This window comes from Tursiops truncatus, chromosome 3 (genome assembly GCF_011762595.2).
Source record: "Tursiops truncatus isolate mTurTru1 chromosome 3, mTurTru1.mat.Y, whole genome shotgun sequence".
Taxonomy (NCBI): domain Eukaryota; kingdom Metazoa; phylum Chordata; class Mammalia; order Artiodactyla; family Delphinidae; genus Tursiops; species Tursiops truncatus.
In genome coordinates, this window is record NC_047036.1 from 90,836,147 (window position 1) to 90,850,084 (window position 13,938).

Consider the following 13,938-nt stretch of genomic DNA (forward strand, 5'->3'; position numbering starts at 1 on the left):
CCACGCCCCCGGCTCGAACCCTGGCCTCCGGGGATGGGTAGCGGCAAAAGTTGGCAGAAGCAACGTGTGTTTGCAGGGATTGGCTGGCGCGGCAGCGTGCGGAGCGCTGATTGGTCGCCGAGAGATGGACTGATTCAGCGTCGGGTGAGAGTTGACGGTCTCCGGGCCAGCTGCGTGTGTGGAGTCGCCTGTGGGTTTGGCTCTGGGAGGGTGCCGTGTGGCCGATTAATTCTGAAAGAATTTCGCGTGGCAGTAAGTCCCGCTGGGAGAATATGAACGCGAAGAGGGAGTGAATGACGACGGTGAGGGATAAGGCTGGCTTAAATTCGCTCTGAAGATTAGTATCGCGCGGCTGCATTGCCCCTCCCAAGGCCAGAAGTCAAATAAGAAATGAGAAAAAAAAAATGCACCCGTGCGAGGATGACCGGCTCTTCGGCTTCCTGCGGCCTCCCGTGACTCAAAGCTGAGAGTACTATACGAGAAAACATGTAAACAAAGTCACTGCACAGTGTGAATTGATCTTTCGCCAAATGTTTACCCTCAGATACGGGAGTTCAGAGGACAACCTTTTAAGTAGGGAAGAGTTGGGGTGCGCAGGTGGCTTTAGCAGCCTCACAAAGTGTTCTGGTTTTCATCTGTTTGAAGGTGAGTAACATTTATACCAGTGTCTGTGAAGTCACCCATCTGATAGGATGCTTGGCAAATCTGAATACTAAAAATCAGGTGTTTGCAAATTACATATACCAGGATATGTAGTTTGAGAACCAAGAATAGGAAGGAATGCAAGGCTACACCATTAGTCATTTTTGATAGACTTGCACTGAGAATAAGCAATACTTCATAAAAATTTTAATTAGCATCACTAAAAGAATCACCAAACACCACTTGCTAGTTATTATTGGCAGATTTTAAAAATCTTACCTCATTGTTTATATATAAAAGGAATAATAATTTGGTGATTACTTTTCCGTTATCATCTTACTTGTATTCATCTGTAAAACACACCTACCTTGGGGGGCTGTGTGGAGTTAATGAGATATAAAGTATGTAAAACTTTAACCAAAGCACTTTTCCATGACTATCTCAAGGTATTATCCGTACATACATGCAAACAAGAACCACGATAATTGGCCAATAATAACTAGCAAGTGAATGGAGCCCCAGGCATAGATCGTTAAGGCAGATTATGTAATTTTTGAGTGGCTGAACTGGAATTTGGTCCAGGTCTGCTGGATTCTGAAACTGGGGCTCTTTAACCCCCATGAAACTCATAATGTGTTTCACAGGCTGTCAGGCACATACCTGTGCACAGCAGGTGGGACCAGAAATGAAAGCCCTAATCCCTGCCGGGAAGGTTTACACAGTTAAATGGTGGAGAGGAACAAGTCCACTTAACCGTTTCAGAAAAGTAGAAGATTAGTATCTCTCATTATTAGAAGTGAGCTGGGTACATTGCTCAGTAGCTTTGCATATTCTCTTACAGAACCTGGTAGAATATGTTTAAAAGAAAATCAACGTGACTTTTTTTTTGAAAGGGTTTTCTGCGTAAAGTCATACATCACACTTACTCCTCCTGTAGGGAGGTTTTGTTTCTTTGCCCTTTGCTCTTCATCTTTTGCCTTGTTTTTCTTGGTTAGAAAGAAGTTGGGCTGATTCAAAACCCCTCTGTGTCTATCAAAGTGGAATGCTACTGAAAGCAAAACTGCAGCAAAACTCAGAAAAAATTAAATAATATTATCTGAAGCTATTATTGAGTACCATGGACCAGGCACAGTGCTAAGCATTTTACATGTATTAACTCATTTAATCCTGATAACCTCATAAGGTATGCATTATTATTATTATACTCACAAGAGAACAGTAATATATAGGGCAACAGACAGGTCCCCTATCCAAATACTTTGGAATAGGTAGAGTAGATGGAAATTAGCTTTCCATCTAAAGTTCAAGTATAAAAGAGATATATAATGTATTTGACCAGCTATAGAAAGTCACCCTAGAGAGGAAAAATAGCTTCGCTGCCAATCCCTGACTGTAATCAGACTGAATATATTAACAAGTCTAAAAAAGGAATTTTCAAGAAGAAAAACAAAAAATTCCAAAACACAGAAATAATATATCCACTATTTCTGCCAGGAGGCAATAAATCTAGAATTAAAAAGCAAAATAAAAACATAGAAAAAATCCCCAACTACTTGAAATTAAAAAAAAACCTGTCCCCCAAACTCTGATCAAAAAGAAAATCAAATATTACATACTGAAGAATGTTAATAAAATATTGCAAACATTAATATTAATAAATTAAACATTAATAAATATTAACCCCTTAGAAAAATTCATAGCCTTAATTCAAGTCAACAAGTATTTATTAAATCCCTGCTGTAGGAAACCTGTTGAAGCTGGGGCAGTTTATAAGGTGACCCCCAACCAATTCCAGAGCTGGATTGAATCCTGAACCTTCTATTTATATAATCCAATAATTTTTTTTAACATCAGTTTGAGCTGACTTTCCCTTGTTTAGGATGAAAAGAGCTTTTTAAGGAATAGAGGACCGCTTTTCTCTTGCGACACTTTCTTCCTTTGGTCAATTAATCTATGACAAAGGAAGCAAGAATATACAATGGAGAAAAGACAGTCTCTTCAATAAGTGGTGCTGGGAAAACTGGACAGCTACATGTAAAAGAATGATATTGAACATTCTCTAACACTACACACAAAAATAAACTCAAAATGGATTAAAGATCTAAATGTAAGACAGGATACTATAAAACTCCTAAAGGAAAACATAGGCAGAACACTCTTTGACATAAATAGCAGCCATATTTTTTTGGATCCATCTCCTAGAGTAATGGAAATAAAAACAAAAATAAACAAATGGGACTCAAAGGAAACCATAAACAAAATGAAAAAGCCTATGAACTGGGAAAAAATATTTGCAAATGATGCTACTGACAAGGGATTAATTTTCAAAATATACAAACAGCCCATGAGGCTTAATATCAAAAAAAAAAAAAAAACTCAATCAAAAAATGAGCAGAAGACCTAAATAGACATTTCTCCAAAGAAGACATACAGACAGCCAACAGGCATGTGAAAAGATGCTTAACATCACTAATTATTAGAGAATTCATATCAAAACCACAGTGAGGTATCACGTCACACCAGTAAAAATGGCCATCATTAAAAAGTCTACAAATAATAAATGCTAGAGAGGGTGTGGATAAAAATGAACCCTCGTACACTGTTGTTGAGCATGTAAATTGGTGCAGCCACTATAGAAAACAGTATGGAGGCTCCTTAAAAAACCAAAAATAGAGCTACCATATGATCCTGCAGTCCCACTACTGGGTACATACCTGGAGAAAACTCTAATATGAAAAGATACATGCACTCAGTGTTCTGGTGGCACTATTCACAATAGCCAAGACATAGAAACAACGTAAATGTCCATAGACAGATGAATGGATAAAGTTGTAGTACACATATACAATGGAACACTACTCAGCCATAAGGAAGAATGAAATAATGCCATTTGTAGCAACATGGATAGACCTAGATTATCATATTAAGTGAAGTTAAGTCAGACAAAGATAAATATCATATGATATCACTTATATGTGGAATCTAAAAAAAATACAAATGAACTTATTTACAAAACAGAAATTAGACTCACAGACATAGAAAACAAGACATACATACTACTGTAGATAAAATAGGTAAACAACAAGGACGTACTGTATAGCACAGGGAACTATACTCAATATCTTGTAATAACCTATAAGGAAAAATATCTGAAAAAGAATGTGTATATATATATGTATATATATACACATATATATATACACATATATGTATATATACATATATATATGTACAACTGAATCACTTTGCTGTACACTTGAAACACAACATTGTAAATTATACTTAAATTTAAAAAACTTTAAAAGAAGAATATTGTCTTCGCAGCGTTGTTGTAAGTGTTCAAGACTGGCTGCTGAGGCTGGAGGCTGGCACAGATTTGGTACTGGTGGGCACAGAGAAATGGTAGCGGGGATTGGGGGGAAGCCCTTGGATGAGAACACGAGTTAGAGTGTGGAACAGAGGTCCCCAAATCTCCCATACATCTGCCTCATGGATGGGAAGCATTTAAAAGTACAGACTTCGAGCCCTATCCTGAAGCTACTAAATCAGAATCTTTGGAGGTGGAGATCTAGGAATTTGACTTCTGGTTGATGTCCCACAGCAAATCTAAAGCCAGTCTGGGGACTTCCCTGGTGGCACAGTGGATAAGACTCCACGCTCCCAATGCAGGGGACTGGTCAGGGAACAAGATCCCACATGCATGCCGCAACTGAGAGTTTGCATGCTGCAACTAAGGAGCCCGTGTGCTGCAACTAATTAGCTGGGAGCTGCAACTAAGGAGCCCACCTGCCACAACTAAGACCCAGTGCAGCCAAATAAATAAATATTTACAAAATAAATAAATAAAATAAAATAAAACCAGTCTGACTAGTGTTTAAGCGCTACCAGAAAAGAAAAGGAAGCCAGGTTTGTGTGAGAAGAGAGTGGGCCAGAGGCACAGGCAAATGTTAAGATTCAGTGGGTAAAATACTGAATTGTCCTTAGTATTTATTTCTGTTACTTAATTTTGTGCTTTACTCTTTTGTGCTGTCTGCTCTATTGTTTAAAGCTTATGCTAATTTTTTATTTATTTTTGTTGTTGTTGTTGTGGTACGCGGGCCTCTCACTGTTGTGGCCTCTCCCGCTGCGGAGCATAGGCTCCGGACGTGCAGGCCCAGCGGCCATGGCTCACGGGCCCAGCCGCTCCGCGGCATGTGGAATCTTCCCGGACCGGGGCACGAACCCGCGTCCCCTGCATCGGCAGGCGGACTCCCAACCACTGCGCCACCAGGGAAGCCCTAATTTTTTTTTTTTAAGTGCACTTTTGAGAAAATTTAGGGCAACTGAATAGTAAAACATGCTCTACCAGTGTATAGAAAATATTCATGTTAGACCATGATTAAAATGAACAAAACAAGGAAACAAAACTCAAATTTTACTTGTTGTTCATATATCAAAATATTCAGATGAAAATGAAGGCCAACCAGCAATATTATAATCATCATAAATTATATAACTGGCCGATACCAAATTCACTCTTGTGGATAAAATCTGTGGACTGTTTAATATAGTCCAGGCACTGCTCTAGGTAGATATTATCATGATCTCCATCTTGCTTACTAGGAAACTGAAGCTTAGGAAGTTTAGGTAATTATCCTAAAATCACATAGCTAATGAGTGACAGAGGTCAGAGGTCAGTAGGAAAGCTGATGCCCCAGCAGGGACAGCAGTAGAATTTGTCTGGGTGTGGGAGGCCATGCCAGCTCATGTGTACTCACGGTACCTGAAGATCAGGAGCCTGTAGGCAAAGCCAGCCCACAGTCGAGGCCGACAGAAAAACACACTGGTTATTTCACCTGTGACTGAGCACATTTGGTAGCAACTTGCTATCTCCACTGTAAAGATGGTTATTGAAGTTAAAGAAATTTCCTGTTGTATTTAGGTTCATCAATGGTCAGAACATTGATACATGACTGTAAAGTGAAACCAAGCGGAGGGAAGTGCCGGTCTCAAACACCAGAAGTTAGGTTGAGTGTTTGTGTAAAAGAAAGGACTCTACACGCAGAGAGAGAAGAGAAAGGACCAACGATAGTCCGTATCTGTGGACTGATATGATCTGCAAGGTAACTCTGATAGAATTATTTTTTAATTTATTTCACACAATTATCTAAAACAAGGGTCCGCAAATGACAACCCATGTGCCAAATTAGGTCCGCCACATTTTTTGTAAGTAAAATTTTGTTGGAACATAGGCACACTCACTAATCTATGTACTATGATTGCTCTCACACCACAATGTCATGATTAAGAAATGGCAACAGACATTATGTGGTCTGCAAAGATGAAAACATTACTATCTGAACCTTTATAGTAAAACTTTGCTGATCTCTGCTCTAAAACATATTTCACAAATCTAGGTTTAAGATTTAAAATTTTAAAGATAAACGTAGTCTTGATACACATCTGAGAGCCCTTATTTCCTTGGATCACAGGTATCAAACACATGGGGAGGTAAAACCACTTGAGAAGGAACAAAGTATAAGAGAATTCAGTTGGACCAGGATCTTTGACTTACAAGGTCAATTTTTCCTCCAGAGAATGAACTTTGTTCACTGCAAGTGTACATGTATAAATATTCCAGCTCAGAAAACACTGTATTGCACTTGGATAAGCAAAAGTGCAAAGCAATTGTGACATAGTTTGCCTTTTGCAAACCTGATCTCCTGGATTTTTTTTTTATAAATGTATTTATTTAATTTATTTATTTTTGGTTGCGTTGGGTCTTCGTTGCTGCACGTGGGCTTTCTCTAGGTGCGGTGAGCGGGGGCTACTCTTCGTTGTGGCGCACGGGCTTCTCCTTGCGATGGCTTCTCTTGTTGCAGAACACAGGCTCTAGGCGCGCAGTCTTCAGTAGTTGTGGCGCACGGGCTTAGTTGCTCCACTGCATGTGGAATCTTCCCAAACCAGGGATTGAACCTGTGTCCCCTGCATTGGCAGGTGGATTCTTAACCACCGCACCACCAGGGAAGTCCCTAATCTCTTGTTTCTGATTTCACATTTTCTCTTTTAAGAACTTGTATTGTGTTTCCATAAATTTGTCAGTAAGGGCCTGCTCTGTGTCAGAGATAATTCTAAAATATTTACATTCATAATCAGACTACTTCTTCTCTATCTCCTTCCCCCTTTTCTCTCCCTTTTCTCTCACAGAATTAGAGCTGTTAATTTTCAGCTGGGCACATCAGAGTCCAGAAAAACAGACATTTCCCAGGCACTCTGATAGCTAGAGCTCTGAATGGACTTGGATCCTGCCAATAAGATGTACTCGTGAGAGATCTGAAAAGATGTCAAAATCATGCTTTACTGCTTCTGCAATTCTAGGCAGGCTTCTGTCTTCCAATACCCTGCCCCAGTTTAAGGTTGCCTTATGATCCTGATGGTTTCCCAACAGCTGTAGGAACATCTGCATTGTTGGCTCCACACTGTTGTACTGTTCAGAAAGGATTTCTTCAACCTTCCAACTGCTTCTCTAAGCAATAACAAAACCTGTACTAAATCTTTTTCTGATTAGACTAGTTAAAATGGCTTCTGTTCTTTGCAAGTGAACGTTGACCAATACAAAATTTGGAATTTAGAAATGGGGTGATGCCCTAAAGGATATTAATGTACGTTTTCTTGACTTAGCAGTCCAAGAAGCAGATGATGAGGACAGGTAGCCGTAGGTCCTCCTTATCCACGAGTTCTGCATTCACCAATTCAACCGCAGAACCTGAAGATACTGAGGGCAAGCTGTATCTCTGCTAAGGAAAGGATAGAGAATCTAAAGCTGTAGCAGAATCTCAACCTGTGTCAGAGAATCTAAAATATTTGTAAGCCTGACGATTTGGTGCTTCACAGCATTAAAAAATGTCCACTGTGTCTGTACCTCCACACTGAAGTGATAATAAAAGTTAGCTGTGAAGGAGTACAGTGGCCCCAACTATTTACAAGAATCTCTAGAAAGCCTTCTGGGCTGGGCAAGAAGAATCAGTACAGCAGCACAGATCAGATTAAGGGTTGTGCCCTACCACTCAAGACCCTTATTTTAGGGCATTATGGAAGCTGCCTCTATTAGTTGCTAGGGCTGCTATAAAAAAGTACTGCAGGGCTTCCCTGGTGGCGCAGTGGTTGAGAGTCTGCCTGCCGATGCAGGGGACACGGGTTCGTGCCCCGGTCCGGGAAGATCCCACATGCCGCGGAGCGGCTGGGCCCGTGAGCCATGGCCGCTGAGCCTGCGCGTCCGGAGCCTGTGCTCCGCAACGGGAGAGGCCACAACAGTGAGAGGCCCGCGTACCGCAAAAAAAAAAAAAAAAAAAAAAAAGTACTGCAAACTGGGTGACTTAAACAATGGAAATTTATTGTCTTACAATTCTAGAGGCTAGAAGTTTGAGATCAAGGTGTCCATAGAGTGGTTTCTTCTGAGAGCTGGGAGGGAAAATATGTTCCATGGCTCTCCCCTGGCTTCTGGTGGTTTACTGACAACCTCTGGTGTTCCTTGGCTTGTGGCTGCATCACCTTGATCTCTGCCTTTATCTTCATGTGACATTGTACCTGTGTGCATGACTGCATCCAAATTTCCCCTTTTTTTATAAGGACACCAGTCATACTGGGTTAGGGCTCACCCAAATGATCTCATTTCAACTTGATTACCACTGTAAAGATCTTGTCTTCAAATAAGGTCACATTCTGAGGTACTGGGAGTTAAGAATCAAACATATCTTTTTTGGGGGGACAAAATTCAACCCATAAACACCATAATCAGGTTGAAAAGAGGCTGTGCAGATCATAGCAGGTAATAATTAAAATGATCTGCAGACTTTTATATATATATGTATTTGATTGATAAATATATATATAATACATATATATGTGTGTATACACATGTACACACACGTGTGTATACACACATGTGTATATGCACATGTGTGTATATACATATATATACATGTGTGTGTATGTGTACACACACACACACACACACACACACACATAATGTCTAGATTATTTCTTTGGGTACAATTTTTACACTGCAACTGACCAGAAGAAAGACTGGATGCCTATTAAGTTAAGAGGAAATTCTTTACCAGAGAAACCATAAACCTGGCCTGCCAAAGCCTGACTGAGTACAATGCAAACTTAAGTACCCAAACCTACACTAGCAAAAAGTAGGATGTGAAAGTTTTGCAGCCCCAAGAAGGGCAGACTCTCCAATGCCCAATGAAGCTGTGATCGAGGAGGCTAATGGACAAAGAAGGACCTCCAAGAAAACAAAGCCAGTAGTCATGGAGATGATAGAGGAACCAGAGGTTTTGGATGGGCTAACCTAGAAAATTATAATAGTCTATTGCCAGAGCAGACATCTCTGAAATTTCTGCCCATTACAATATATTTTTTTGAAAGGGAACTTTTTGTTATAGTTATCCTGTTCCTATTCTACCAGAGAAGTGGGGTGTGTGTGTGTGTGTGTGTGTGTGTGTGTGTGTGTGTGCTGGGCATGGGGGAATAACTCACCAGTCACTTCCTGGATCATCTGTCCACAGGTAGCCACATCTGGACCTAATGGAGAGAACTTTGTGTCACTCAGATATCCTGGTCTTTGAGCTGGGTTTAGTCTCTGAAAGATGGAACTTTGAAGTCATACCTCTTAGGTAAGGTATGAATTTTCCCTATTTGGGAAAAAGGGTGCTCACAGATCTCAGGGATGGAAGTGGTGGTCTATGGCAGACTGCTAGATGTCCTCCAATAGCTGTTCTTCCCCTTTCTTTTAATCTATGATGATAGAACCTCCAATGTTTTATTTGGACATAAGGTCATTCCAGGGCTTCCCTGGTGGCGCAGTGGTTGAGGGTCCGCCTGCTGATGCAGGGGACACGGGTTCGTGCCCCAGTCCGGGAAGATCCCACATGCCGCGGAGCGGCTGGGCCCGTGAGCCATGGCCGCTGAGCCTGCGCGTCCGGAGCCTGTGCTCCGCAACGGGAGAGGCCACAACAGTGAGAGGCCCGCGTACCGCAAAAAAAAAAAAAAAAAATGACTGTATATCTGAGTCTCCCATGCAGCCACAGCTGTGGTTATGAATTAGTTTCTGCCAATCAGATGCTCTCTTGAAACATTTAGAAGGCAAGAGCCAGGAAAGACAGTGTGGAAGTCTCTGGTTTGCCTGCAGTGGCTTCTTTTTTTTTTCTTTTTTACATTTTTATTGGAGTATAATTGCTTTACAATGGTATGTTAGTTTCTGCTTTATAACAAAGTGAATCAGTTATACATATACATATGTTCCCATATCTCTTCCCTTTTGTGTCTCCCTCCCTCCCACCCTCCCTATCCCACCCCTCTAGGTGGTCACAAAACACCGAGCTGATCCCCCTGTGCTATGCGGCTGCTTCCCACTAGCTATCTACTTTACATTTAGTAGTGTATATATGTCCATGCCACTCTCTCGCTTTGTCACAGCTTACCCTTCCCCTCCCCATATCCTCAAGTCCATTCTCTGCTAGGTCTGTGTCTTTATTCCTGTCTTACCCCTAGGTTCTTCATGACATTTTTTTTCTTAAATTCCATATATATGTGTTAGCATAGGGTATTTGTCTTTCTCTTTCTGACTTACTTCACTCTGTATGACAGACTCTAGGTCCATCCACCTCATTACAAATAGCTCAATTTCGTTTCTTTATATGGCTGAGTAATATTCCATTGTATATATGTGCCACATCTTCTTTATCCATTCATCCGATGATGGACACTTAGGTTGTTTCCATCTCCGGGCTATTGTAAATAGAGCTGCAATGAACATTTTGGTACATGACTCTTTTTGAATTATGGTTTTCTCAGGGTATATGCCCAGTAGTGGGATTGCTGGGTCATATGGTAGTTCTATTTGTAGTTTTTTAAGGAACCTCCATACTGTTCTCCATAGTGGCTGTACCAATTCACATTCCCACCAGCAGTGCAAGAGTGTTCCCTTTTCTCCACACCCTCTACAGCATTTATTCTTTCTAGGTTTTTTGATGATGGCCATTCTGACGGGTGTAAGATGATATCTCATTGTAGTTTTGATTTGCATTTCTCTAATGATTAATGATGTTGAGCATTCTTTCATGTGTTTGTTGGCAGTCTGTATATCTTCTTTGGAGAAAAGTCTATTTAGGTCTTCTGCCCATTTTTGGATTGGGTTGTTTATTTTTTTGTTATTGAGCTGCATGAGCTGCTTATAAATTTTGGAGATTAATCCTTTGTCAGTTGCTTCATTTGCAAATATTTTCTCCCATTCTGAGGGTTGTCTTTTGGTCTTGTTTATGGTTTCCTTTGCTGTGCAAAAGCTTTGGAGTTTCATTATTTCCCATTTGTTTATTTTTGTTTTTATTTCCATTTCTCTAGGAGGTGGGTCTAAAAGGATCTTGCTGTGATTTATGTCATAGGGTGTTCTGCCTCTGTTTTCCTCTAAGAGTTTGATAGTTTCTGGCCTTACATTTAGGTCTTTAATCCATTTTCAGCTTATTTTTGTGTATGGTGTTAGGGAGTGATCTAATCTCATACTTTTACATGTACCTGTCAAGTTTTCCCAGCACCACTTATTGAAGAAGCTGTCCTTTCTCCACTGTACTTTCCTGCCCTTTATCAAAGATAAGGTGACCATATGTGCATGGGTTTACCTCTGGGCTTTCTATCCTGTTCCATTGATCTATATTTCTGTTTTTGTGCCAGTACCATACTGTCTTGATTACTGTAGCTTTGTAGTATAGTCTGAAGTCAGGGAGCCTGATTCTTCCAGCTCCGTTTTTCGTTCTCAAGATTGCTTTGACTGTTCGGGGTCTTTTGTGTTTCCATACAAATTGTGACATTTTTTGTTCTAGTTCTGTGAAAAATGCCAGTGGTAGTTTGATAGGGATTGCATTGAATCTGTAGATTGCTTTGGGTAGTAGAGTCATTTTCACATTGCTGATTCTTCCAATCCAAGAACATGTTATATCTATTTGTATCATCTTTAATTTCTTTTATCAGTGTCTTATAATTTTCTGCATACAGGTCTTTTGTGTCCTTAGGTAGGTATATTCCCAGATATTTTATTCTTTTTGTTGCAATGGTAAATGGGAGTGTTTTCTTGATTTCACTTTCAGATTTTTCATCATTAGTGTATAGGAATGCCAGAGATTTCTGTGCATTAATTTTGTATACTGCTACTTTACCAAATTCATTGATTAGCTCTAGTAAATTTCTGGTAGCATCTTTAGGATTCTGTATGTATAGTATCATGTCATCTGTAAACAGTGACAGCTTTACTTCTTTTCCGATATGGATTCCTTTTATTTCCTTTTCTTCTGTGATTGCTGTGGCTAAAACTTCCAAAACGATGTTGAATAAGAGTGGTGAGAGTGGGCAACCTTGTCTTGTTCCTGATCTTAGTGTAAATGCTTTCAGTTTTTCACCATTGAGGACGATGTTGGCTGTGGGTTTGTCATATATGCACTTTATTATGTTGAGGAAAGTTCCCTCTATGCCTACTTTCTGGAGGGTTTTTATCATAAATGGGTGTTGAATTTTGTTGAAAGCTTTCTCTGCATCTATTGAGATGATCATATGGTTTTTCTCCTTCGATTTGTTAATATGGTGTATCACGATGATTGATTTGCGTATATTGAAGAATCCTTGCATTCCTGGAATAAATCCCACTTGATTATGGTGTATGATCCTTTTAATGTGCTGTTGGATTCTGTTTGCTAGGATTTTGTTGAGGATTTTTGCATCTATGTTCATCAGTGATATTGGCCTGTAGTTTTCTTTCTTTGTGACATCCTTGTCTGGTTTTGGTATCAAGGTGATGGTGGCCTCGTAGAATGAGTTTGGGGGTGTTCCTCCCTCTGCTATATTTTGGAAGAGTTTGAGAAGGATAGGTGTTAGCTCTTCTCTGAATGTTTGATAGAATTCGCCTGTGAAGCCGAAGGCTCAGTAGTTGTGGCTCACAGGCCTAGTTGCTCCGCGGCATGTGGGATCTTCCCAGACCAGAGCTCGAACCCGTGTTCCCTGCATTAGCAGGCAGATTCTCAACCAGTGTGCCACCAGGGAAGCCCCTCAGATTTATTTTTGAGACCTCAAACTATAACTGATTTTATCAGTCTTCCCTACAATTCAGTAGTGCTCTCTGGAAAATTCCTTTTCTATTTAAACTAGCAGAGGGAATTCCCTGGCAGTCCAGTGGTTAGGACTCCACGCTTTCACTGCCAAGGCCATGGGTTCAATCCCTGGTCAGGGAACTAAGGTCCCGCAAGCCATGCAGCACAGCCAAATGAAACAAAAGTCCTGGGCTTTTGTTTGTTGGAAGATTTTTAATCACAGTTTCAATTTCAGTGCTTGTGATTGGTCAGTTCATATTTTCTATTTCTTCCTGATTCAGTCTTGGCACGTTGTGAATTTCTAAGAATTTGTCCATTTCTTCCAGGTTGTCCATTTTATTGGCATAGAGTTGCTTGTAGTAACCTCTCATGATCTTTTGTATTTCTGCAGCGTCAGTTGTTACTTCTCCTTTTTCATTTCTAATTCTATTGATTTGAGTCTTCTCCCTTTTTTTCTTGATGAGTCTGGCTAATGGTTTATCAATTTTGTTTATCTTCTCAAAGAAACAGCTTTTAGTTTTATTGATCTTTGCTATTGTTTCCTTTATTTCTTTTTCATTTATTTCTGATCTGATCTTTATGATTTCTTTCCTTCTGCTAACTTTGGGGTTTTTTTGTTCTTCTTTCTCTAATTGCTTTTGGTGCAAGGTTAGGTTGTTTATTCGAGATGTTTCCTGTTTCTTAAGGTAGGATTGTATTGCTATAAACTTCTCTCTTAGAACTGCTTTTGCTGCATCCCATAGGTTTTGGGTCGTTGTGTCTCCATTGTCATTTGTTTCTAGGTAATTTTTGATTTCCTCTTTGATTTCTTCAGTGATCACTTCGTTATTAAGTAGTGTATTGTTTAGCCTCCATGTGTTTGTATTTTTTACAGATCTTTTCCTGTAATTGATATCTAGTCTTATAGCGTTGTGGTCAGAAAAGATACTTGCAGCGGCTTCTTGATCAGAGAGGCTTTCCTGGTCATGGTAGAAGCAAAGTAGTTTTAAAACTGGTAACCAGGCTTCCCTGGTGGTGCAGTGGTTAAGAATCCTGCCAAAGCAGGGGACACGGGCTCGAGCCCTGGTCCCAGAAGATCCCACGTGCCACGGAGCAACTAAGCCCGTGCACCACACCTAATGAGCCTGTGCTCTAGAGCCGGCAAGCCACAACTACAGAAGCCTGCGCGCCTAGA

At 40.4% G+C, this 13,938-nt stretch overlaps 1 long non-coding RNA gene across 1 annotated transcript; it reads left to right on the forward strand.

The window, feature by feature from the left end:
* The first annotated feature begins 181 nt into the window (after window positions 1-181).
* Window positions 182-9,616, forward strand: LOC117311922 (uncharacterized). Its single transcript, XR_004526132.2, has 3 exons — window positions 182-645; window positions 5,564-5,744; window positions 9,198-9,616. It is a non-coding gene; the product is annotated as an uncharacterized lncRNA (long non-coding RNA).
* The last annotated feature ends 4,322 nt before the right edge of the window (window positions 9,617-13,938 follow it).